We start from the raw sequence: 26,131 nt of genomic DNA on the forward strand, positions 1-26,131 counted from the left end.
TTATGGATTAAAATGTTGACGGTTCATTTATCGGACTGGATATTCAAAGTGTATATTTTATGTTATTATTTATTTTTATTAGAAAGTACTGTCTTTTGAATATGGTAGAAGATAAGCGTCCTTGAAATCTTTTAACTTCTTTCATTAGTTGGCATTTATGTATGTTATTATTATTGAAAATGTATTAATTTAAATATAGATTAAAAGATATGATTTGAATTAAATTTTCGTATATTTACTATTTATTTCAGCTCGTAGTATTCGTTATTTATTTCTTTTGTTTTTCCAAAGGACGTTTAGCGATAACGCTAAACATTCTATTTTAATAGTTGCCATTTTTTCGGATTTTATACCGATTGCATTCTAACATCATTTTATATATGTAGAACGCAATAAATTATTTAAAAAATTTTGAGAAAATTCGATTTTAATATAGGAAGATAAGAGTTATTTCTAATCTGTACCAAAAATCAGTCGGCAGTTATAAGGTTAGAAAGCGAGCTCCGATTCAGAAAGAGTGAGCGAAATAAGATTGTTTCTATTATGAAACAATGTATTTATACGTTGCTTCTACTTTGTAAGGGATAAAATATATTTTACTTGTAATATTTTGATTAAAACGACCTAAATGCCTTACTTAGATGACTTACGAGTTGGTGTATATTAGTTTTATATTCTGATGACGGGGTGAAAGCTGAAAGCGCTACCAGGACTCTCACCACGGAGATCGGCAGGTGTAATAATATTTATATTTATATTAATTTTTTAGATCGTAACACGTAGAATTCGTATTCATTTTTGAATTAAAAAAAATATTTTATATAAACAGTTTGCATAATTACATACTTATCTAGGAAATTATTTCGCTTCAGACCAGGATGAATAAATTTTTTTATGCATAATATTTCATTTTACGTGTAGTCAGATTATACTTCAAAACATCGTATCTAGTTCCCATTACGGCGTGTACTATAAATTGTAATATTTATTTTCCCAAGCTCAATAGTATACTAGCTGCAACATTGTGTACTAACGTCATCGTTTGATTGTTGAGAAATGGTATTCTATCACGCATTTACCCTACCTTGTACCTATGTGTTGACCATCTATTTCTCATCGATTTCTTACGGTAATTGTTTTTTTTCTCTCGCATTCTTTCTCTTGTATTTTTTTCATTATCTATTTTAATATAAAATATTTTAACAATTTTTTTATAAATGTAATCCGTGATTTCTGATGTATATATAGGCATGTGCGCTTGGTTTTACTCTTTTCTACGCATTTTTTTTGCAGTTATACCATTTTTTTATCTCAATTTTTTTTTTTTTTTTTTTTATCTAAGGTCTTAGTAAGTTCGGTCAGGAATCCATGAAAAGAAGTTTCAATTTTTTTTCCAATTTAATTGGAGAAGAAATGTTGATGAAAAATCACGTGTTTTCTAATTATGCTAATTATCGCTATCAGGATATCCATTTTTTCTCAAAATTCCTGATCATACCATCGTTTTAGGAAATGTGTCGGTCTTTCAGATTTCATTCCTCATTTAATTTCAGAAACTAGATATTTAAATTAATTAACCTGTATATATTAATCGCGTTATTTGCCGATGATTTGAAACTTAATTCCTTGCTTCATAGAATATCCATAAAGTTGAGGTTGATTTTTTCCATTGGTTTTTAGTTCTTAAATTTATTTCAAAAAATTTATTTTCAAAAATATGATGAAAAATTATCCTTTTTTGTATTGTTCAACTTCACTTTACGCCCGTTTGATATCCATAGCCCGACCCTATTAAATGCCTAATAATCTCTAATTTTTCTATTCAGTTTTGATGTTTTTCATCTGACGATATTTCGGTTATCGGTTTGTTTCCAAATAACTGTCGCAAAGGAGTTATAAATTTTGTTTAAAAATGTTTCATATTCGTTTTGATATACTGAATACGTATGTATTTCTTTGATAGTATACTTGTGAATGTAATACTTTTACTAGGTAAATAACCCAGCTTTTCAGGAAATCAGCTGTTATTTATTTATGCCTCGGTTAACATTTCGAAAACCTTTTACTTCATTTTTTTAAATTTTCATTTTATTTAATCCCTACCTGTCTCCTGGAAACTTTTGTAAAAGTTACGTAAAAAAAAATGCTCACATGTAACTTGTTAAAATTTTCTCCTTAATTACTATCCTACAGAAGGTTTTTGTTAAAATGTTTCCTTAATGATGCAAGGTATTTGTTTGGTTGATTACTGGAATCGTCTTTAATTCTATATTTCGTTTTTTGATGTTTCCAAAAAAAAATTGCATGTTTCTGCAACTCATTTATTGAGCAATTCAACTTCTTTTTGATAAATTATTTACTAAATAAACTCTTTTTTTTGTCCGTAGGAATCTGAGAATTATATAATAACCTCTGAAAAATTTCACCCCAGATTCTTCTAGATGAAATTATTTATTTATTTTTAAAATAAAAAAGTATATTACCTACATATGAAGCTTTGATTCAAGGTTCGATCAGGCTTATATATTAAATCATTTTATAGATACTGATATTTGTAACTAATGTAGGAAAATATATACATATAGTGGTGGGTTGAACCGCCAATCGGCTATGGGTGGAACTTCCACTTCCTATTAATAGTCGTAACATGATAACACAATCGCATTGTTTTATTTATTAAGCCGCGTGCTACGCCCACTATATAATTTATCATATTACCCCTGTTATTTATGTAAATACATACTTCATATGGATTGATAATAAATTTACGAATATATGACGAGTGTCACGTGAACGGTGCATTCACATGATTTGCATTCTTCGTTCAGGAAAATGAAATTTTTGTTTTCAGTTTTGGAGTTACCGTATCAATCCTCTTTTTGGTTTATTATGTTATTTGAATATAGATATCTTCTTTCTTTTATTAAAATAACGCCGGATAATTAATAATAAGAATTATTATCTTGAATGTCTCGGTTATGATGAAAATTTCAAGGAACCTAGAATTAAAACATTAAACCGTTTAATGAACATTAAACGCTTTCATATTGAAAAAAAAAAGTTTGTTTAGGATATCTTTCGATCATTTTTTTGTTGTAAAAAAATTATCCGGATTTCTTATCTTGATCAGATAGAAAAAATTAGATTGGACTTTTGCTTATATCGGTCTAACTTTCAAGTTAGACGTACATAGGTTAAGTTAAATTTCAAAAATTCTTGCAAGTTATATTGGAGAAAGAAAATGATATGTTAAAATAAAAATGTGATGTGGACACCACATGATTTCCTTGTATTAAATTACATATACACATTTTTTCTAAAATGAAAAAGTACATAAAGTTTTATTTCATTAATAACTTCTGACATTTTATCATACTTTTTTTTATTGTTATAACTGAATTATTATTTATTGTAAAGAATTTTTTACAATCAGAGGTTAATAAATTATTAATAAATCAATATATTTAAATATAAAAAGGAGATAAAGAAAGATCCAAATAATTCATTAATTAAAATTTTATTTGGCTATAATTTTATGACCGATGAAAATAAGTACCACTTATTATGATATATCGTTGAAAAGTTCTCGATGATGGCTTATTACTGCAGTTTTTCTATACTGCAGTAAAAACAAAATCAAATTTTTTTGGATTTTGGGATTTTTTGGACACTTTTGGTCCAATCGATTCAAATCAAAAGGGGAGGTGTACAACTAGATGTTACTACAGTCCTAAATCAAAAATTTCAACATTCTATGGCTAATTGTTTTTTAGTTATGCGAAATACATACTTACGTACAGACATCACGCCGAAACTATTCGAATTGGATTCAGGGATGATCAAAATGGAATTTCCATTGAAATCTAAAAACCGAAATTTTTCACGATCACAGTATTTTCTGTACTTCGTACAAGGAATTAAAAATACTGAATATAATAATTAATTTAATTGTCCAAAAAATTTTAAAATGATATATCTAAACGAATAATTTTACGTGGGTTTATGATATCGAAAATAAGTTTGACTTTGGATTGTTAATTTTCAAATTCTTTAGTTTGAAAATATTTAAAAAAATAGTGTTTATAAAAATTATTATATTAGCAGTGTTTTTATCTAATCTCGGTGCTTCCTGAATTTTTTTTGTAGAATAGATAAATGTTGTTTTCCGAATTTCCAAACTCAACTGTATATTTTATTAGCTATTTTTTTTTAGTTGTTTATAAGTTTTACGTGCGTGCGTGTGTGTGTATTACTACGCTCAGTTTTACCAGATAAAGACTCTTATCCCCCTCACATTGAACTCTTTATACGCCACCGGTTATCTCCATAGGCAGGACCGAAACAGGTTCCCGCAAACTTGGGATAGATTTTTTGGAAGACTGTAAAACAGAACAACTTGAAAGACTCTACGTAAGGAGTGTTAATTATGATTATTGCCTTTACTCGATAAAGGCAATAATCATAATTTTTTTGTTTCACGTCATGTTTTTTTTTTTTCATTTACCAGAAAGGATCGGCTTTCCAAGGTAGGCTTTGTGCTGAACTCAAATTGACCCCTAAAAAAAGGAAAAGCTGGAAGATGATGGAGAGAAAAGATTTAAGAATAATGTAGGGGAGGTAATTCATAGAAGGGACAATCTTCCCATTGAGGTATTCAAAACGGGACAAATCAACGTCACCTAAAGGATTGGTTTTTATGGTTGAAAGCCTTTAAAAAACAAAATTTAAAACAAAAGCCAAATTTGATTAACAATTTCTATGTCGACAAGTTTATATACACTGCGTTAATTTTTTTTCCTTCCAGATACCAAAGAGCCACTCGAACAGATTAGAGAAATATTCTCGCCAGTCCCATGAGTTTTGTGGGATGTGGGATTACCAGATAGAAGTATAAATCGTGCTGTTAAACCTCCTACCCGAAATAACAATTGACTGACTATAATTTCAAGATTTGTAGACACTGATAGATTGTCTCGCCTTTTTTTTTATTGAATCTATATTAAATTAAATATTAAATGATACAGAAAAGGGTATTATTCTTATTTACCATAGAAATTTATGGAAAATTTTAGATGAATTGATTGACATAAACATTAAAGAAGCTGTACGCTTGCATGCTTTTTACCGTGCATGATGTGTCATTACAGAAAGATGTTAGTATGAGTGAGCAAGTTCACTTATATTTACTTCAATAATTACATAATTTTTCGTTCAGTGTTCATATGAGGATTTATATTTGATTTATTACACACCCATTCGAGTCTTTTTTTTTTTTTTTGTTTCGTGGAATATAGTAGGAAATTTTAATTAATTTTTATGCGGTGGAAAAATGAATTTTTCAAAATTCATTTTTCACACTATAATATAAAAAAAGTTACATTGACCCTGCCAGGATTCGAACCTGGAATCTTCTGATTCGTAGTCAGACGCGTTATCCGTTGCGCCACAGGGCCAGTTGTAAGGGTAACAATTTATTTCGCTTTTTATATTAGCTCTGTATTAAATTATTAAGTTCGTTATAAGTATTTAGTGTTGATCCTAGGAAACGATTACCTTTAGGTCGTAAATCGTTTTATACATAATTTTTTTTTTTACCGACTGGAAGAAAGTACTGTATTACTTTCGGTCGCACGGTGGAATTGGGTTTTCTTTATATTTTGAGATATTTGGAGTACGAAAAAACCATTCACTTAAAATATAATTTCGTTATATATATAAGGCTCGAAAATTTCAAAAGATACTTAATCAATTTCATTGAAATTTAGATATGCTATGCTAGTGTATCTGATGTTGTGCATGTGAAAATTTGTTGAAGATCGGTCGAGTAGTTCTTGAGTTACGCTCAATTTAAGGTAGACAACGCACAACATAACATTTTGAGTTTATGTTGACTGTGTAGTGGTGTATTTTTCATACGCGCATATGTAGTGAGTCTCAGTAGTGACCGAGTTGAAACTTGATACTGGTTTGTAGGGTCTACTCGTTATTTTTAATTATTTTATCAAATTAACGGTTATAATTTAATTTTTTTTTTATATACAGAAAGTATATTTTAATAAGTAAAAAAAAATTACATTAAGTAGAATTATGAAAAGTTAGTCTTCTTGCGAAAAACTGAATTTTTATTATGTAATTTGATATAAAAAAAGTTAAATGTAGAATTTAATTGTACGTATATTCAGTTTATCTGAATAATAATACTGAATTTTAATTTTAAGCAATGTTTTAATGTAGTTTTATTTTTTGAGGTACATCATATAAATAACAGCAGAATTAAAGTTTGTATAAAAATCTTTTTTTTTATTGAAATTTATATTTGTATATAAATTGTATATATATTATGTCATGAATATAAGACAAATTTTAATTATTAACTTGATTTTAACTTTATCCCCCCCTCTCTCTCTCACTGTCTCTCTCTCTCTCTCTCTCACTCTCACTCTCTCTCTCTCTCTCTCTCTCTCTCTCTCTCTCTCTCTCTCTCTCTCTCTCTCTCTCTCTCTCTCTCTCTCTCTCTCTCTCTGTGTGTGTGTGTGTGTGTGTGTGTGTGTACGCGCGATTGAAATCCTCATCATACAATCGATTGAAATCGATTGTATCCTTTTTGACGAAGGTTTTTCTTATTAAGAATACTAACGTGGTGGTAATGAGTATGTATGTTTGGTGCCATACTTGTAATGGTTTTACGCGATTTGATATGACACAAATCACAAAAATAACACAGTCATATTCCTCGAGAACAGTTACCATCCTCCCATTACATTTTTTCTACGGAAAGGGAAGACCGAAGCGCCTTTCCCCGTTACCTTTGCTTTTAAAAATGTTTTAAGCCATGATATCCAGGTTATTTTTAACCCCGTAGATGGCTCATACACGTTACTGATCTCTTGTACGATGAGCATTATTATTATATTATTATTATCTGTAATAGCAATTCTTGATTATTGTGTATCGACAGTAAATTTCGTAAAATCTTATAGCAACAAAATAATGTATACTTTTCTGTTGGAGTAGTGTATATTAGTTTTCAATATGTCAATTACTTTTATTTTAGAGTTCTCCTGTTATTGATCTGGTATCTGTTCAGTGCTAGTAGATAATCAGTTTTTATTTAACACATACATCGATAAAAACTATGCTATTATGTGTCTGCCTTCGCTTACTTTCTCACTATTTTGCCTTTTTCATACAAGGACTGAGCGACGTTGAAGAGGTGTAATAATAGTCAAACAATTATAAAATAATTGGTTCAATCGATTTACTATATCAGTATCGGTATTTTAGCTGGATAAATAATTTATACCGTTACAAAATTAACTCGTCCCTGTATTTGTAGAATTAAGTCGTCATGCTTAGACCAAGAAGATATTTAATTATAAATTTTTCTATGATTCTTTCACGCTTTTCCCTAGTGTTTACTTAAATAACGGTCTTAATTAGTAGTTTTACATAAGATATAAACTAAACTGCATTTAAAATAACCGACTGGATACTGATGAAAGGGTTGTAGAGCTATGATTTTTTTCCGTGATGCTTGATTCATTTTTCTTCTCTTCTCATAAGTGGTTTTATTGTTCTTACCAAAGCATTTTCATGGGCGTTTATTCCCTTTCCAAATATTTTCTGATCAAAATATAAGGATGTAATTATATAAAGATTCCCTAGAAAAAGTTTCGTCTTAATTATTCTTCTTAATGGGTTTGACTTCGCTAATAGGCTTAATCTCTGTTTATTTCCATAATTTCTTTCCTTTCAAAATTTTCTGGGTCATTCATTTCAAGATTCAGTTGTAAATCGGTTTTAATTGTTTTATTTTATACGTTCTGAATATGTAGGAAGAAAAATAATGCGGTCGAGTAGCATGTCTGTGTTTGTTTTACTCCAGGAATTGCTTCTCTGATTTTCTTTAACAGATATCAAATGAATCTGAGTATATAATTTGAACAAAACAAATTAACCAAGATTAACGTTCATGTATAAATATTACACACGAAAATAGTTGTCTTTATTATTGAATTTCAAATAAAATTTCTTGAAAAACGGATTTACAATATATATTTACAACTAGCAGACCCGGTAATGCTTCGCTATTGCGGTATTTGAGTATATATTTATAGATTAAATGAACACAATTGAAAGTTTGATAAAACATTAACAAAATGAACATTACAGAACATCACATAATTTAACCTTAACTTTTCTTTTTCCTATTTCCTTTTCCCATTTTCATTTTTTTACCATATTTCCTTCCCTTTCCCTCTTCTTTTTTCCCCTTTTCATTATTCCTCCTTTCCATTTCCCTTTTTATTTTTTCCATTTCCCCCTTCTTTTACCTTCTTCGGGTTTTCCCTGCTTTCCTTTTCCGATTTTCCCTTTCTCCCTTTTTTCCTCGCGCGTAAATCGGTCCAGTAGTTTTTTAGTCTATATCGGAAACATTGAAATGGAATCGTAAAATATTTATTATAGCGTGTGCTTTTACGTCCAACAGATACTGCTGTTTTTAAAAAAAAAGCATGTTTTTACCTGTCACTGGTGTGACATCTTAGTTATATAAATAGTAGGTATCTAAAAATGCGCGTATTCGAATGTGCAACGTTGTTTCAAAATTTCAAAGAAATCCGTGAAGAACTTTCGGAGATTTAAGATTTTGAACAAACGAACATTGATATTTATACAGAATATATAATAATAGTTAATGGCAATAATATAATAATAGATACTCATACCAATTTTAAAAAAAAATTGTTAAAAAGAGGAAAATTACCAGGTAAACTGGTAATTCTGAAAAAAATTGAACTTTTACAGATTATAATTTGATATTTGAAAAGCTTATGCATTTTTCGTCATTTAATTTAGGCCTTAGATTTTATTTTTCTTCTTATTTAATAGTAAATATATTTTCGTATTTTTTTTCATATATTTGTTTTTATTAAAATTATTTTCTTGTATAAAAACAATTTTTGCAGTTATGACTTTTTTCTTCCAATGAGATTTATTGTAACTATGAAAAATTATTATTTTTATGATACTGTGTAAAAAATAAATCGACCCTGCCAGGATTCGAACCTGGAATCTTCTGATCCGTAGTCAGACGCGTTATCCGTTGCGCCACAGGGCCACATAATGTCGACGGTTGGTTATTTCTTTTTAATTTACTGTAGGGTGCATCATTTAAAATTAAAATATAATTTTATAGCGTTCATATTTTATTTTTTGCTATTATCTTTTAATTATAATTTTCACGTACGGCATATATATATATTATATTTTTAATAATAATCAATTACAAGGCTACATTATGGGTTTTATTTTCGTGTGCATATTGTACATATTACATACGTGTGTGTGTGTGTTCTATACATATAGTATGAATAAATCTCCTTGTCGCATGTGTACCATCGGTTTCACCAGCATTAGTATAGCAAAAGGGGGAGAAAGAAAGGCTATGCTATTGGTAATCCACAAAATAAGAAGGTGGGTGCCATGTAAGAGAGGGCCGAAAAAGCCGTAAAATCCCTCCTTTCTTTATATATATATATATATATATATATATATATATATATATATATATACACAAGAACTGCTATATACGATATACCTGTTAGACTCCCCCTTTTATGTAGTCGGTGCAGTTGCTGCTAAGGTCTCTCCCATAAATTATGCAATATTATTTCTGTACTCCTGTATACTGCGACTGTAAATTCAATAAACTATTCCAGAGGCGACCCTTTCCAATAAAATATAGCAAACTCTGAGTTAGGTTACGGTAGATAGAGATGTCATTTTGTATATTATATGGACTCGGTTATTAAAATGTCAAAAACTACTTAGTTGTGCTGGTAATGGATCGATTAAGAGGAGGTATTAATATTCTTTGCTGTTACTTTTATTACAATGTATTTAAGACAGCAGTAACGTTTTGAAAATCGGTTACCGAGTAAAGCAGCTGATCTTTCCGGCATAGCACTTTTTATAAATTTTACTTACTTCCTTCTTTTATTCAGTCTTTATTCATCGATTTGTTTGATTTGCAGCCGATTCGTATCGGATTTACATACAAAACCGATCTCTCTTACCTTGGGATTTTTTTTAATTGAACAAACATTATTGTCTGCATATAATATTTTCTGAGTTGCGAGGAATTAGGAAGGGCGGCCAGATAACATATCAGTCCCAGTCGGTTTAGGCTTTTAATGCTGTATTACGTAGAAAACCAAATTCCTGGGCAGATCTATGTGTAAAACTGCCGCCATTAAGGACGCAGTTATTCAAAAGTTATATATCGTTAATACGGATCCAATCGATTTTAGCCACAAACCACTGGGAAGGAAAGGGTAAGGAAAACGGATGGATGGTGTTTATAAAGGGTAAACCGACCTAGGATGGACCGTAAAACGAGTCAAAAGAGCCCAAATAAAGAAGTACACTAATTTCTTCCGAGAATTTGCAATTATGTAAAATTATTACTAATATATTTTTATAATACTGCAAAAAAAAAAAATATTCCGACCCTGCCAGGATTCGAACCTGGAATCTTCTGATCCGTAGTCAGACGCGTTATCCGTTGCGCCACAGGGCCACACGGTCACATGACCAGCAAATAGACATCAAATCCTACCTCGGTCCTTCGAGAGATCGGAGTATTTTTACCCGTCGGCAGCTGCATACCGACCAATTATTTGCGTTTAAATGCACGCTGAGACAGGTTGCTTTTCGTCCTGGTGTTAAAGAGCTGTCTATCTGCTGCGAGGTTTAGCCTTAAAAAACGTTTTGCTATGCTATGCCATGCATTGTTTGGCGTGTTGATATATTCAACTGAATTTTATAATCCGTTTGACTGTCATACGGAAAGGAACTGACTGCTATAATCCGTAATATCTTAATCGGTTAAACGTTTTTGATTTCATCTAAATTTTATGTTTATTTTGAAAGAACCAAACTGTTTTTTAACCTAATAGACTATCCTACCTTCTAATGAAGATTTAACATTTAATGAATATTAACATATATATATATATATATATATATATATATATATATATATACTTTTTACCTTGATCGTACTTATCGTATAAGTTGATTATTTTTAGCGTTAAAACATTTTTTGTTCCATTTCGATACAGATTTTAATTATATCTGTTTATTTTTTACTCAAAAATCATTTTAATACATCATTAATTATTTTTTCTACAGAAACTTTTCTCCGACTATAATATTCAATTATAAATCTTCCACCCCTTTCTATAATTAAAACCGGTTAGCGTCACTTGTTAATATAATATGATTTAGGTATATCTTGTTTTCCTTGCACTAATTTCGTATCAATGTTGGTACAACAGTAGATCTGGACAAGATGCTTTCCTCATTTTCATGCACGAAGAGAATTTGCGAGCGTAGAAAAAAGCTGAATCTTCAGGAATTTTCAGACTCTTATTTATGTGAAAGTAAAGAAAACGGAATAACGTCATCCTTTTTGAATGTTTGTTAAACTGTTTAACCGAATATTGGCTACGTATGCGATAGCAAAACCCCTGAAACACGTACTATTTATTAATTTTCTGTATTCAATAAATTAATGTGTACATATAAAAAATAAACTAAATTAAACGGTTCGGCTACGTTAGTTTACTAACAGTAAAAACCTATAAAATTAATATTTTTTCGCTTATTTTATATATTTCATTGATATTTATCGTTTAGAATTTCATTATCTGTCATGTTAACATTTTCGAAGGGTATTCTTATCATCAGGTATAATAAAAAAATTAAATTTTAATTGAACATAAGTTTGATGTGAAAGTATTACAACCAGTCTTTTTGCGATTAATATGTTTATTTCTTTTTTTCCTTTTTTAACAGTATTGATCGTATCTCTTACAGGGCAGGCCAAGTAACGTAACAATTCGATAGGCTCGTTGTTTTTCCAGAATGGCACGGAAATTTTAGTGTTAATCAGATAGCATTAATGAAAACTGATGAATTTTTAATTTTTTTGTTCGTGAAAATTTAAGATATAATAATAATCTTTATTCCACAAAATAAACAGATTACAAGTGAAAATAAATTATTTACAGTCATAAATTCTTAATACGTAAGCTTATTGGACATACAACCAAACAATATAAAATAGAAGTAAAATAATAAAAGTAAACATGTATTACATAACTTGTGGAACTAGGAATCCCCTGTAGCAGTGATTCACAAACTTTTCCGAGTCGCGGCGCCCTTTTTCAATTAAAAATTTTCCATGGCGCCCTACTCTTAAGTAAAAGTATGACTACTCGTAAGTAAGACATAAAAACGAATAAAATTTGTATCTTCATTATTTTTTTTTTACTTTATTAACGTTAAATTAATAATTATAAATGTCTTGGTTCAATTAATTATGAAGCTTTTACAATATTTTGCGGCGCCCCTGTGCAGAGGTCGCGGCTCTCCGGGGCGCTGCGGCTCACAGTTTGGGAATCACTGCCCTTATAGTAATATTTGTATTGGAGGTTACCATCCATTATTTTTCGACGAGTAAAATAATAAACTAATCATTTATTGAATAATGATAAAGTGTGGATTTCAAAATGGATTTAAAAAATAATTGCACGATACAAGTCTTGCAGCACTAAAATTTCAGCTAGTGCCGAGATTGTATATACATACAGATTAAATAACTCAGAACCATGAACACAGTACAAGAATACAGTGATAAAATTGCAAAAATGAAATTAATCCTAGTTAAAATTGAAAGAAAAATAAAGATTATAAAAATTAATATAAATATGAAATTTTAGAATCATCGATTCCACCCGTAATCACAGGCCAATCAATTAAAAAAATATATGTACCGTATATATAAATATATATATTTTAATTTCTCAAATATATACCGCTGGTATGTTAAATAAATAAAAAAAATTATATAATCTACCTTACCAGAACGTTGTTTTTTTAAATTTTAACTATGATTTTTTAAACTTTGACTTTAATTTTGACTCCTGATGATGGCTTCCAAGTAAGCCGAAAGATCTAGAGAACATTTCAACTTGCTGGTAAGATGAATTATATTAATTGTTAATTTATTTATAAATGTTTTAATAAATGTCGAAAAATCAATATTAAAATTGTAACTATTATGGTTTAATTTATGTAGTTAACGTCTTTTGTGGAAAATTTCACTTTTTTTAAGAATACCAGTTTTAACATTTTAACTTTTTATTTTTATTTTTTAAACTTATTTGTGTAATTTTCAAGTTAAGTATGTATTGTTATTTTTGTTTGGTATTATAGTCGTAACCATTCTATAAATCCACTTTTTAAGAAATATTATTTGAAACCTTACTTAGTGAATGTGTATGTGTTTGTTTGTTTGTGTACGAGTATATATTGTTTTTCAGTCACCCGTTAAGTGAATACCGGTTATCCGAAAACTATATATATCTGCATCGGGTATCCGAAAAACATTCTTACATCTATAATTTAAAGTATACGTATTTTATCACTTAATGTAAAGCAATATGAGCATCAAATAAAGCCCTGTACACGTCAAACCGATAATCCCCTCATTAGTGAGCATGTTTCTAGGAATTGCTTCCACGGCTGCTGTTATTCCTCGACGCAGGTCGAGTGACTTAATTTTCTCTTAGCATACGTTGCCTTTTACGTAGTTTTAAAAGAAGAAATCCATCGGCGTCAAATCTGGACTTCGTGGTGGCCGAGCGGGGGAGCTTCTCTACCTATTCGGTCTTCTGGAAACCTGATGTTGACCGCAGATACAACTTCTGCATGATGTGGAGGGGCTCTATTCTATTGGAAAATTAGGCCTTCCATATTTTCAATCTACGCAAACACAAAGTTCTCTATCCGAGTACACTATGCCCGGAACATAAATCACGAAAAAAATGACCACAAAGTTTTTTTTTTTTCATTTATTCGACTTTATACCGGAGCTTTTTCTACTTTGCAAATCGATTTAACACTTCTTCGGCGCGTACTTCATCAGCCGACTCGATTTCAAAAATATTTTCCTCTAACATCGCATTTTAAAGCTTTCTATATTTATCATTTTTATCTTTCTTGTAGCTATATTTTGCTTTCATATAGCCCTGCATTTCATTTAAATTGCTCTTAATAATTTCCTTTTTCCAAGTCTATTTCCGAGTCTTTTATATAATAGAGTCTACTATATATAATTTTGCATGACAGTCCTCTCCCTTACGGCATTTATAATACTTTTCTTATATTGCCTATTCTTTGTGATTTTTCTCGCTAAGCGATATAAAATGTTTCCGCTTGTGAGATATTATATGGTAATACGAATTTATATATTATTCTCTTACATTGATGTAGAATAGTATAGTATAACTTTTAAATCTTCTTTCTTTTCGTTATTTAAAGTAGATTAATGAAAATATTAATGCAACGTTGAGCTTTTTCAGTGTTTAAATTGTATTTCTAGGAAACAGTTTTTTAGGGTACTTTTTTATAGTTTTTAATATTTTATGTATTTTATTACTAAAAAAAGAATAATAAAAAGTTCATGTTTCTTTTTTCAATTAGGTTTTACTTAGTTTTCTTGTTTTTATATTACATTATAAAAATATACTTGTAAAGATAGCCGGATTTTAATAATATAATGAACGTATTAGATAGTAGTCGTAGATCATTTATTGTTTAATGTAATGTAGCTAAAATCAGATAAAGACTAGCCGGTTATAATGATGATAATGATGTTATGTGGTAATTTGATGTATATTCACAACATTGAATGCAAATGAAGAAGAAATAATGAGGTTTTCGGAACAGCAATGGCCTGGATAAGATTTTTTTTTTGCGTAATTACAGAGTAGCAAATTGTAGTAAAGGAAGCGAATGAGATTGACTTGAAAAGAATACTGTAAATTTTGAATGAAAATATTTCGTTTTGTTGAATTTTTTTTTAGAAAAATTCTGTAGCCTAAAATTTGTTCTCACCAGTATGAAATTTTCTTTGTTTAAATTTGTTTCCTTTCAGAGCCTGAAATATCAAGCATCATGTTACACTTAACAATAAAAACGGTCATTTATTTATTTTTGAAGTTGAATAAGATTGTTTTTTTTCTTTTTTGTAAGTGATTATTGTAAGCAAATAAAAAAAGTATTACACAATAGTAAATACTGTTTTATTTTACTTACATTTTCACAAATAACAAAAAGTAATATTTTTTTAAAATAGTACAGCATTTACCTTAAAAATTAACTTTGAGAATTTTTATCGGTTAGTAAGAATACTTAGACGGTGGAATAATTTTTTTTTGAGTTCATAACGGTTTCGCAGCAAATTAAATGTTTTCGGCTGTATGATGAAATTTAAACAATTATGTTGTTAATATTTTTAGATATAAAACCGTATAAAAATACGCTTGTTTCTTGAATGGGGAATGGCCAATTTTGATCGTAAATAGTTCAATCTTGGGATGCAAAATAAAACCTAATGTTAAAACCTAATGGTAATGATGTTAAAAAACTTAAAATTATTATTTTTGAAACGTAATGTTTTGTTCGAGTTTTTTTTTTTCATTTAATAAACCCAAAATTGTATAAATAGTTTTTCTAGAAATTTATGAATTTGACTTTTTTTTTATAAAACGCAACATCTTTTTTAATTTTTAAATTGGTTTATAATTGTTTTATCAGTAAATCTTTTAAGTAGGAACACAGTTCGTACGTTATAGAAAAACTGGGAAAAGTAAACTTTCTCACACGGATTTTAGGTGGCTCATTGCGTTCCAAATTTACAGTAATCACAAAAAAAATTTGACACAAGTTATTAACAATAAAATGATTCATTTGAAACTCCCCAGGATTATATGTGGTATGTATTTAGTTTTCTTTTTTCCTTTTTTTTATCTTTTGATAAATTGTTTCTTGGAACGATGATTTTATTAATAGTTTTCTTTTTTCCTTTTTTTTATCTTTTGATAAATTGTTTCTTGGAACGATGATTTTATTAATAGTTTCGCTTTTTCGAACGGCAGGTTTGCCCCTCTTGATGATTTTTAGAGAATATTTTTATAAAATCTATACCTAATATTTTAATTGGCTCACGCAGTTGAGAATAACTGCGCTCCTTACAGTACAATTGTTCTGCTAAACAGCATGTATTGTTACAGTTGCTTATATTCTTCGATGAAATTGACCGCGATTTCGTGTATTTACTTCAGATCAAATTTTGTAAAACAATTTTAATTTTAGTCGCGATCTTTTGACGTCTGTCTGTTTAATAGTTTTATTGATTGATATAAGAGCTTTGATAAATAGGACAGTTTTTTTCTTGAAGAGGTGGTTTTATTTCTTTGCTGTCGAAATCGGTTTGATGTTTTCCATTTCTAAATAGTTGTAATAATTTTATTTCGGCCGATCTTAAACATAATAAAACAATTTTTTTTTGTCGTGCAACTTAATGGTATGCACATAATATATATGCACTTAAGTTCTACGTATTTCGGAACTCATTTCTTACGTTCATACCGAATTTAATCTAGAATTGAGTCCAGATTTTCGTCTTTTTTATAATAAAGGAATATAGTACTGTTTTAATACCAATAAGATTGGAAAATTGAAATTTGTTCGGGTCCATAATCTCTACAATCATTTCTTTAAATTTTAAAACCAAAGAAACTTTTTAACTTGACATTTGTGTATCTGTTTGTTTCTATTATATATATATATATATATTTCACTTACACGTGCACACACAACACACACACACACACACACACATATGTATATGTTGAACGGAGAAGATTTATAATTTTCCATTAATTTTATTTAAAATTAAATTTTATTTATGTAAAAGCAACCAAATAAAAAAACAATGAGACTACATTATTTCTTTTTTCTTTTTTTTTAAATTTTTTCTACATTTATACATGATGTGGAAATTGCGATATGGAAATTGGTAGCCACATTAGGTTATTCTCTGCATACAATCGCGCGCGCGTTTATTAATATATATTTACACAAGCCGTTATTAGCTGAAAGTCTGTTGTGATACACGCTAATGCTATGATTTGCTGTTAATCGAAGCTTTGGCGATAATGGAGAAATGTTGTTTATCAAAAGTTACGGGGTAATAGTGATTTTTTTTCTCTCTCCTTTCTTTCTAAAGAATACATTACGGGGTTATGAATGATGTAGTCATTATAGGAAGGTCTTTGTAAGTATTACTCTGATGTTTATAAACATTGTTGCCGTAATGCACATAACTGTGAATAAAATTTATTATTCATACTGCGCAAAATATCGTAAAGTAATTATTTATAAATCAATTATTTTATTTCACATTTATTTGGCAATTATCTAATATTTAAATGAGATATCCAAATAATTTTTCATAATGTTTATTATTAATTATGACTGTTAATTTATATGTAAGTAATTTTATTTCGAAGTGTCCATGTAATCAGTTTAATTATAGATAGTACGTTATTGTCATCTTCTATTCCAATCAAGCTGTGTACATCGGCTTCGATATATGTATTTGTTTGTTAGGCAGAATCGTAATTACATCGTCTTTGGCCGTGATGGTGACAAATTATTGTCACCAATAATTTTTAATAATAAATTATTGTATTGATTTGTTTATATAATAACAGTTTAACGAAAATAATGATATATAGTAAGTAAAAATGTTTTATAAATGCGTATTTGTGTTTCTTTTGTATAATTTTCATTTTATTAGATACGAGGATAAGTCAAAATTTATCAAATGGAATTGTAAATAACTAGAATATTTCAATTTAATTTCTCGTACAAATTATTTTCAATATAATTTGCTTGTTCCACCGTTGCACAAGCTTCTTTATAGCCTAAGAAAAAAGGATTTTAATTGAACAGCAAGTTACGCTTTCTTTAGTTCTAAGTCCGAGGTGGATCGGCAATCTCTTTAACGTATCTTTTGAATGGATCTGTAGGAGCTAGTTCAAGACTGTACAGTAAATGAGCAAATATCTCAAACTAAATTTCTGGAGTATTTTTATAGTGGAGCAACGATGTGATTTTAGAGTTTAGCGTGAAATGTTTTTGAAATTTAAAGTATATTCAGTATCAGCATGATTACAGCAATAAAAAATTAAGTTGAAATTTGGCGATTTGGATTATAACCAAAAGTAAAAATTATTTTAATCCAGTTTTGAAAACTAATACTAATTTATAAAATTCTAGAAGTTTTACTGGATACTTTTTAACGAGTTAATGTGATGAAATTATTATTTGAGCTATTCAATTACATCCAGAAAAGAAAAATCCCAAAATGTCAAATTTTACTGATTATCTTCCGTTTCGGATAAACATAACGAGAAGTTTCCTTAAAAATATCTCCTCACTATTTTTATATGGACTACTTCAGTACGACTATCTTCAGCAAACATCTCTGTATGCTATTTTGTGAATATTTTACTTGATAATTTATTCTACATCCGCATGTAGGTGTTAAAGACATTCAATATTTACCTAAAAAATATTTGTTGTATTTAAGTAGTTTAGACAAATATTGAAATTCGATTTCTGATAACGGTTAATTCTTTTAAATGGATTTTGGTTATATATTAGAAATTTTGTGTATTTTAACATTGTGGTTGAGATTAAATTCCATTTAACAGATCTGCATATCTTTTACTACAAATATACTAATCTTTAACATTAATGAAGTTGCTAAAGGTTTAACCTTAGACTTACGTTAAAATGGTTTGTAAAGTAAAATTCACACAGTTACAAAATTTTATTTTATTAAATATAAGTCGCATCGTATGACCGGCCTTGTGATTGTTAATCGGTTGACTAATATACCGTATTAAAATTATTCGAAACTTTATTCCTTCTAAGTCAATAATTCTGTGTCCATCTTATGTTCGGTTATTTATTTCTTTGCCGCATTTATTTTTGCTTTTGTATGTAGTATTTCAAGATCTTTATTAGTTTCTAGCTGTGTAGTTCGCAGTTAAGAATTAAAATCTGACGTATCGAATGTGGAATGCTAAATTAAAGTAGGCATTTCCATGTAAAAATTCGGATTGGATGTAAAATATTGGTTTTGACATCGTAATATTTATTAATTATATAATCGAAGAAAAATATTTTAACTTTATGAAACGCAAACATAATTTTATGTTGTAGTGATTCTCAATCTTTTTAGATCCACGACCCCCCAAAAAGTAAAACGAAAATATATAATGAATATTTTGCTATCTCCCAACCCCAACGTTATGAAACCTAGTTAAAACTATTTAGATGCGTTGTTAGCGACGGGTATGAACATGCATGTATGAAGTGTACAAACACGAGCGATTTACAGCTTTCAACTTGATGCGTATATGCTCCTTGCAATTTGACCTGCTTGCATAATATTCGCTGTGAGAGCGTCATATTCGAACACGCATGTGATACGTTTGAACACGTAGTGCTTTCAGCAGTGTAAAAGAGACGTAAGGGATTACAGAACGTCAGTGTATTTTCGAATGCGAAGCGTCCGTCTGTTGCCTTTATTTAAGTTTTTAAAAGCGTTGTTTCATGGAAAATAATAATAGTTGATGTTCCGATTTTTTAGTTTGCGGTCAAACGGTGTAACTGTTGTTTTTTTTTAAAATTAAATTCTTCAAATTCGATAAATGTGTGAAAAAACGAAGCGAGCCGTTTACATACAATGAATCGATCGGTAAAAAGACAAGATTGTACAACGACAGTTATTATGGTTTACCTCATTGTTGGATGGAAAGTCACGGGGCGTTGTTTACTTTCAAGTCCTCTCCGATGAAATCATGAAACCGTCAAAATTAATTCGACACTTTGAAACTAAACAACAGGATTCGGCAATCTATTTATACTCATTTGAGTAGACCCAATAAGTTGTGGTTTGAAGAAGTGAAATGAATTATGTGGAGGATAAACTGTATTTCATTTTCTGAAGCGTTCCAGCAGTATGTAAACGTGCTTCATAATTTTTCGATAGTAGTTCTCGGCTTCGAATTGCAGTATTTCACTGTCATTAGTACTGTTTATTATCAGAAGAGGATTCTTCTGATAATGCACCGGTTTTTGGGCTTATATATCTCAAAAAATATCCTTTTTTCCCTATTTATGGATGATTCAGAAAGTTTTTGTCGAGATATGAGCGCTTCAATTTCTTATTTTGCCGTTTACACTCTTTCTCTAACTACTGGGCCGATCATTTATTGTGTTTGTTACGTGTAAGGTATCAGCTTCGTTACCGTGGCGTATCAGATTTTCATTTCAGATATTCACAACCGAGCGTATTGGTTGTGAATTGTTTTCGGACTTAACTCGCATAAAATTTATTAAGGTTAGATAATTGCTGATGATTTCGCTGATAGGACGATGACTAATTAAGTTGCGCTCTGCGACATCATCGATTGTTTTCTAATCTGCATAACGAAACCCATGTCACGTAGACGTTCAGTGTTATCGTCACTTGTGGCGGTGACCGGGCGTCCGGCTCCATCATTCCCGTATTCCAGAACGGTCACAGTTTACATAGCGTAACTCAATCGATCTAATAATTACTAACCTTAGCAGTAACGATACGACATGGCGATGCACAAGCACTAATGAATGCTATTAATTTAACTGCTTGCGACTGATATAAATTATTAGAAGAAAGATTGTCAGTTGCATTGAAAAGAAAAAAAATTGAGTGACTTTAGCCAACGTTCTAACCATATCAAGAAGGTTTTGTAGGAGCTCTCCCACATATAAATCATATTGAGTTGTAAGTAATAAAGCAATCTAAAAAAAAAATCAAGAGAATAGCTAGTATAACTTTATAATGCATCGTTATGTAGATACCCGACATATTGGTTAAGTGAATTGTATGTAGGTTGACTACATGGGGTTCAGAGATGCGAGTTCTACCATCACTATGGTTACATACTCTCACACCTACATGAAAGTCAATAATTCTGTGTCCATCTTATGTTAGGTTATTTAATTTTTCTTTACCTTTGCCGCATTTATTTTTACTTTTAAATAGTATTTCAAAATCTTTATTAATTTTTAGCTGTGTAGTTCGCAGTTAAGAATAAAATCTGACGTATCGAATGTGAAATGCTAAATTAAAGCAGACATTTCCATGTAAAAATTCGGTTTGAATGTATTTTGGTTTTGACATCGTAATATTTATTAATTATATAATAATTTCCTTTTACCAACAATTTTTATTATTTTGTCCGAGCGCTTTCGGATAGTAATCCATCATCAAGAATATTTATGCGTTATGCATTGTAATTATTTACTTCACATATCATTAATTATACTAACTTGAATTTTAAAAACAAAAATTATAAATACATCAATTGATCGTCAAAATGTAAAAATAATGTCGATTTTGTACGTCATGTCAGTATGAAGCTCTTTCTATAATTATAATGCATAACACATAAATGTTTGTGATGATGGATTAATATCCGAAAACGCTCGGACATAATAGTAAAAATTGTTGGTAACTGGTAATTATTATCTAATTAATTTATATCAATCCCAACGGGCCATGATTAATAATAGAATCTTTTTAATAAAATATTTATTCTTTTGATCCTGTTCATATTTTTTTTTTATATCTAGTGTTTTTTTTAAATTTTTTATAAGGTTGTAAACAGCGGTTACTCATGTTTAAACTAAAGAAATTGATTTAATTTATAAATAATTTCGTTGTATTTTTATAAACTGGCCTTTCTCTGGTTAGTGGTTATTAACGAGTACTCGGACGAAAATGAAATAGTTAAAATTATAAATTTTTTTCGCATTAGTTTGAATCGAGCTTAATTTTTTGTTCATTTAAATTTTTTTATAAAACATAACTACATCTTGAAACAATATTTTTCCAAAAATATAACGAAACCCATTCGAAATAAAGAGTTGTAAACTAAGAATTTATTAACTTTTTTTCAAAATGTTCATTAATTACAAAATCATCACTTTCCAAATAAATATCACTTAAAATTGACATTAAAATAAAAAATTTCGAAAATGGACAATCAGATTTTCATGACATATGTATAAAAATTTAGCCTGTTTTTATTAATCGTTTTCAAAGTTTTGCAGACGCTTTATCGAATTTTTTTGGTTAATCCGAAAAAAATTGGTTTTTGCAGCTCCGATTCAAATTACCTTGATTTTTGCGATTACTAGCTGTTGCCGGCGTCTTCGCTGTTGGATTTTTACCTAGAATAAATTATCAAAAGAAACGTGAGATTTTTGTTCAAATTCTACTGGAATTCAAAGGTTGATGTTTTACTGGGGCATATTGGCAAATCGGTTTATTTACTTTGGCGATAGTTTTGGTCTTTCCAAATTGTTTCTTACTGATAATGCTGTAGATTAATTATCCCTTTCGCTTGGACCTTCTTCACTTGATTGTCGATAAAATTCTATTAATTAAAGAAAACGTAATACCATTTTTTAAAAAGAAATTACTTTAAATTTAAGAAATACTTATTACTTTACAGTATTCTTCTCGACAAATTAATTTAACTTTACCTTTTTTTCTTGAGTTCATAACTTTTTTATTGTGTTTTTATCTTACTTCAGTTTGTATCTTATAAACTCACTCATTTTAAATTATTGTTTGGTTAAAATGTTTACATCCGAATATATGTACCGTAGTGTTTACTTTATTTTTATTTATTTGTTACTAAATGCTTATTACATTTCATTTATCTTATATTCATAATGTTAAAAACTAGTATATTTAGTCGGCAGGAACTGTTCCACTCTTATGTAAATATAATGATTCTCTTGTTTCACCCTACGTAGGTAGGCTTTTTAAGATGAAAAAGCACGGTGTGTATGTTTAACACAGGTGCGGTGTTATTTATTTGAAAAAAGAGTTAGTGTCCATATTTTGTGTTTTTATGATCCATTTTTGTTTTATTCTCATGTAGGTAGGATGTTCATTAGTTAAAAGTTCCATTACCTTTGATTTATTTCACTTTTAAAACAGTGTACTTTTAAATTAACAATTAGAAAATAAATTTTAATCCTTTTCTCTACATCACTTCAGAGTTCTTTTTTTAAAATTTTTCTTTTTATTTTCCTAATGCGTATGATCCAGTCTTTTCAGCTAGTGAACAATAACCAACTGCCCCCTCACCCGGCCCATGAGAAGAGTATGATATTTAAATAAGGTATACTCTTTTACAGACTCAGGCAGACTATTCCTGAGAAGTGTGGTTAATTGAACCCCGACCGCCAAAGTACACCGGTATCCACCGTTTAGTATTCAAATTCCTATAAAAGCAACTAACCTTTATTAGGATTTTGAACCTCAGAACCTTCGACTTCGAAAAATCGGCCGTTAAACAACTGATTTGCGGCGACGAGTTAACCACTAGACCAGCCCGATAGCTTTTTACATCTTCGCAATTATTAATAATTATTTGGTCCCGCTTTTACTTTCCCGTCTAGATAGCGCTATATAGCTCTAGAAGGTAAAGTATTGTAATCGGTCCAATTTGGACATATGCGGTTTTCACAGGATCTTGACGTTTTGAGATGTAAGGTATCCAAAAAGCCGGATGGAAATTATTATACAGATGTTAATGTACGTACGTGTGTGTGTGTGTTCGGTGTAGGCTTCTAAATCATTTTAATTCTTCAGAACTACTAAACCGATTTTTACAAAACTGTCAGATTACTTCTGTATACGGAGCATTGATGCCATTAAATTTTCATCTTAGAAGATCAAAGGGGTAAAACTGTAGAGCAAGGTCATCCTCAGTATCTCGAGATTTTTCCTAATTAAGGTCATATTTTTCTTAGGCGCATTTATTAACAATTAAAAAATAACTATGTTTGCCGAAAAGGTTCTGCTAAATCGCACCCCCACCCAAAAATTGTTATTGTAGTCGTTTGCTATGTTGTGACGTCACAGGTGACCGGTAGAATTAAATAAATAAATAATATTTAAAGTATAAAAGAGTAATTCTGTCTGCCCGAGTCTCGAATTCAATCGCCCGGTCGACGCGGTACCTGGTGCGTTAAGCCTCGCGGCTACACCAGTCTGCCGGACCATATAAGCGAAATTTGTTCTATGAAAGTTATGAAATTGCGTAATTTAGTGAGTGCCGACATCGCCTATAGTACCGCCACACTGCGCCAATTATGTACGGTATGCGCGCGCGCTTTAGTTAGAATCATTGAATTAAATAAACGAAAAAATATTATATTTAAATAAGACGATAAATATTTAGAATTAAGTTATGCGTGTAAGGCCGTGTTTCAGAAACAACCCACAGTTGTGGGACTTTTGTCCTACAACTTTTGTGTTGTCAGCTTTTTTTAAAAAAATATCCACTCATTTATTGGGTTTTTTGACGTAGTAAAATTTTTAAAATAATCATTTGCTCCCTTTCTTTTATCTAAAATTTTAAAATTCCAAATTGAATCAAGGTATAAATTATAAGATTCGTGGCGTTTGCTTAGTATAAAGATTATTAACTGCACATTAAAATGAAATATGCTATTGGTTGAAATGATTTTGATTGGCTAATTTGTTAAGCGTGGTGGTCATCACGGTTAAGAGTAGTCACGTCACTGCTAAATTCACGTCAATTTGTTAAGCGTGGTCAATCCGGATACGGGTTGTGAATCCGTATCCGGATCGAATAATCCAACGGCTCGATTATATTTTAGAATTGTTATTTCAGTTGTATTAAAAAATAAAAAAAAGTCTTTTGGAATTACACCAGTTCATAACCTAGTTTTTTTTAAAATAAACGTTCTACTAAAGAACGGTGAAGGCGTATGAGGTTTCACAATAAGGTTAGGTTCCACGCTACGAAGAACTATAGGTGGATCTTTTTAAGAATCCATATTTACCTCCCCCCCCCCCTCGCTTCAGTAACTACGTTGTATCACTTATTAAAAATATCCGGCTTTCCAGATTCGTTACTCTTAATATTATTCTTTACTTGACATATCGGTCTTTCGCATTTCTTTCTAGTAAGTTACCCATTATCGTACGCTATTTATACAGAACACAACTAATAATAAATATAATATAACCGTATAAAGTTAATAAAATTAATAATTTAATGATTCGTCTTAAAATTGGCACATATTTTATAAAATAATAGTAAGATAAATAGGACGAGGTTCTAAAATAAAGTAAAAATTATCCTCATCTTAAGTTTATTTAATTGATTTTGAAGTTTTATTAACTTGTAAAATTTAAGATTGATAGGAGTCGACTTCATAAATTGTATTGTCCGATAATTAATTAAACGGTGAAAGAAATTTTTTAGTCACAGCGTACGTACAGCATACAAAAAGAATGCATATTTCATTTATCTGTTATTAATTGCTGTTATTCTAGAAGCAAGTGAGCTTTCTATTGTACTTAAATTTAACATAAAATGAATGTTCTGATCGGTACAAAGAGTATTTTTTTTTTTTTTTTTTTTTTTTGCAAAAATATGATCATGACCTGACATTTCTTTTTAATCTAGTTCATTCTTAACAGCACTCCAACAGAATATTAACTAGAAGTTTTATATTACGTATCCAATTTTCATGATATCGTGATTCATTTAAAGTATCTAAAGTACAAGATAAATAGATAATTGAAAAAGCACCCTTTTTTCTTGTCCATTTTCCGTTAAATGTTATTAAACATTTTTAATTAGAACAATTAACTGATGTTATTCATAGTTTATCGATCGTATTAAATAAATATTACCGGTTTAACTTGGCAACTCTGGTAATACACCGAGATAAATATTAATGACTAATTAAGTTGATAAGATGTTTGTCAATTTCAAAGAAATACCGAGAAATCAGTTGATATACTGTGATTTTTTTTTTGTTTACCCCTGACATCCTACATCCCTAACATTCTGTTTTGCATATTCCAAAACGTTTCCTGCCTGCACAATTTTTCCCATTTACCTGTTCCTCCAATATCAAAGCGACTATTCCAGGATGCCTTAATATGTGGCCTATAAATCTGTCTGTTTTTAAGTATATTTTTCCAAATGCTTCTTTCTTCATCGATTTGCCGCAACACCTCTTCGTTTGTCACTTTATCCACCCGTCTGATTTTTAACATTCTCCTATTCACAAATTTCAAAAGTTTCTAATCTTTTCTTCT

At 29.7% G+C, this 26,131-nt stretch overlaps 1 protein-coding gene and 3 non-coding genes across 5 annotated transcripts in view; 1 reads left to right on the forward strand and 3 right to left on the reverse strand.

Annotated features, from left to right (window-relative positions):
• Evi5 (ecotropic viral integration site 5) overlaps positions 1 to 26,131 on the forward strand; it is a 517,609-nt gene that overhangs the window by 275,512 nt on the left and 215,966 nt on the right. The window lies entirely within an intron of this gene.
• On the reverse strand, positions 5,381 to 5,453 carry TRNAR-ACG (transfer RNA arginine (anticodon ACG)). The gene has a single exon. It is a non-coding gene; the product is annotated as a tRNA-Arg (tRNA).
• On the reverse strand, positions 9,046 to 9,118 carry TRNAR-ACG (transfer RNA arginine (anticodon ACG)). The gene has a single exon. It is a non-coding gene; the product is annotated as a tRNA-Arg (tRNA).
• TRNAR-ACG (transfer RNA arginine (anticodon ACG)) lies at positions 10,507 to 10,579 on the reverse strand. Its single transcript has one exon. It is a non-coding gene; the product is annotated as a tRNA-Arg (tRNA).

Source organism: Lycorma delicatula, chromosome 8, assembly GCF_047948215.1.
Source record: "Lycorma delicatula isolate Av1 chromosome 8, ASM4794821v1, whole genome shotgun sequence".
NCBI lineage: Eukaryota > Metazoa > Arthropoda > Insecta > Hemiptera > Fulgoridae > Lycorma > Lycorma delicatula.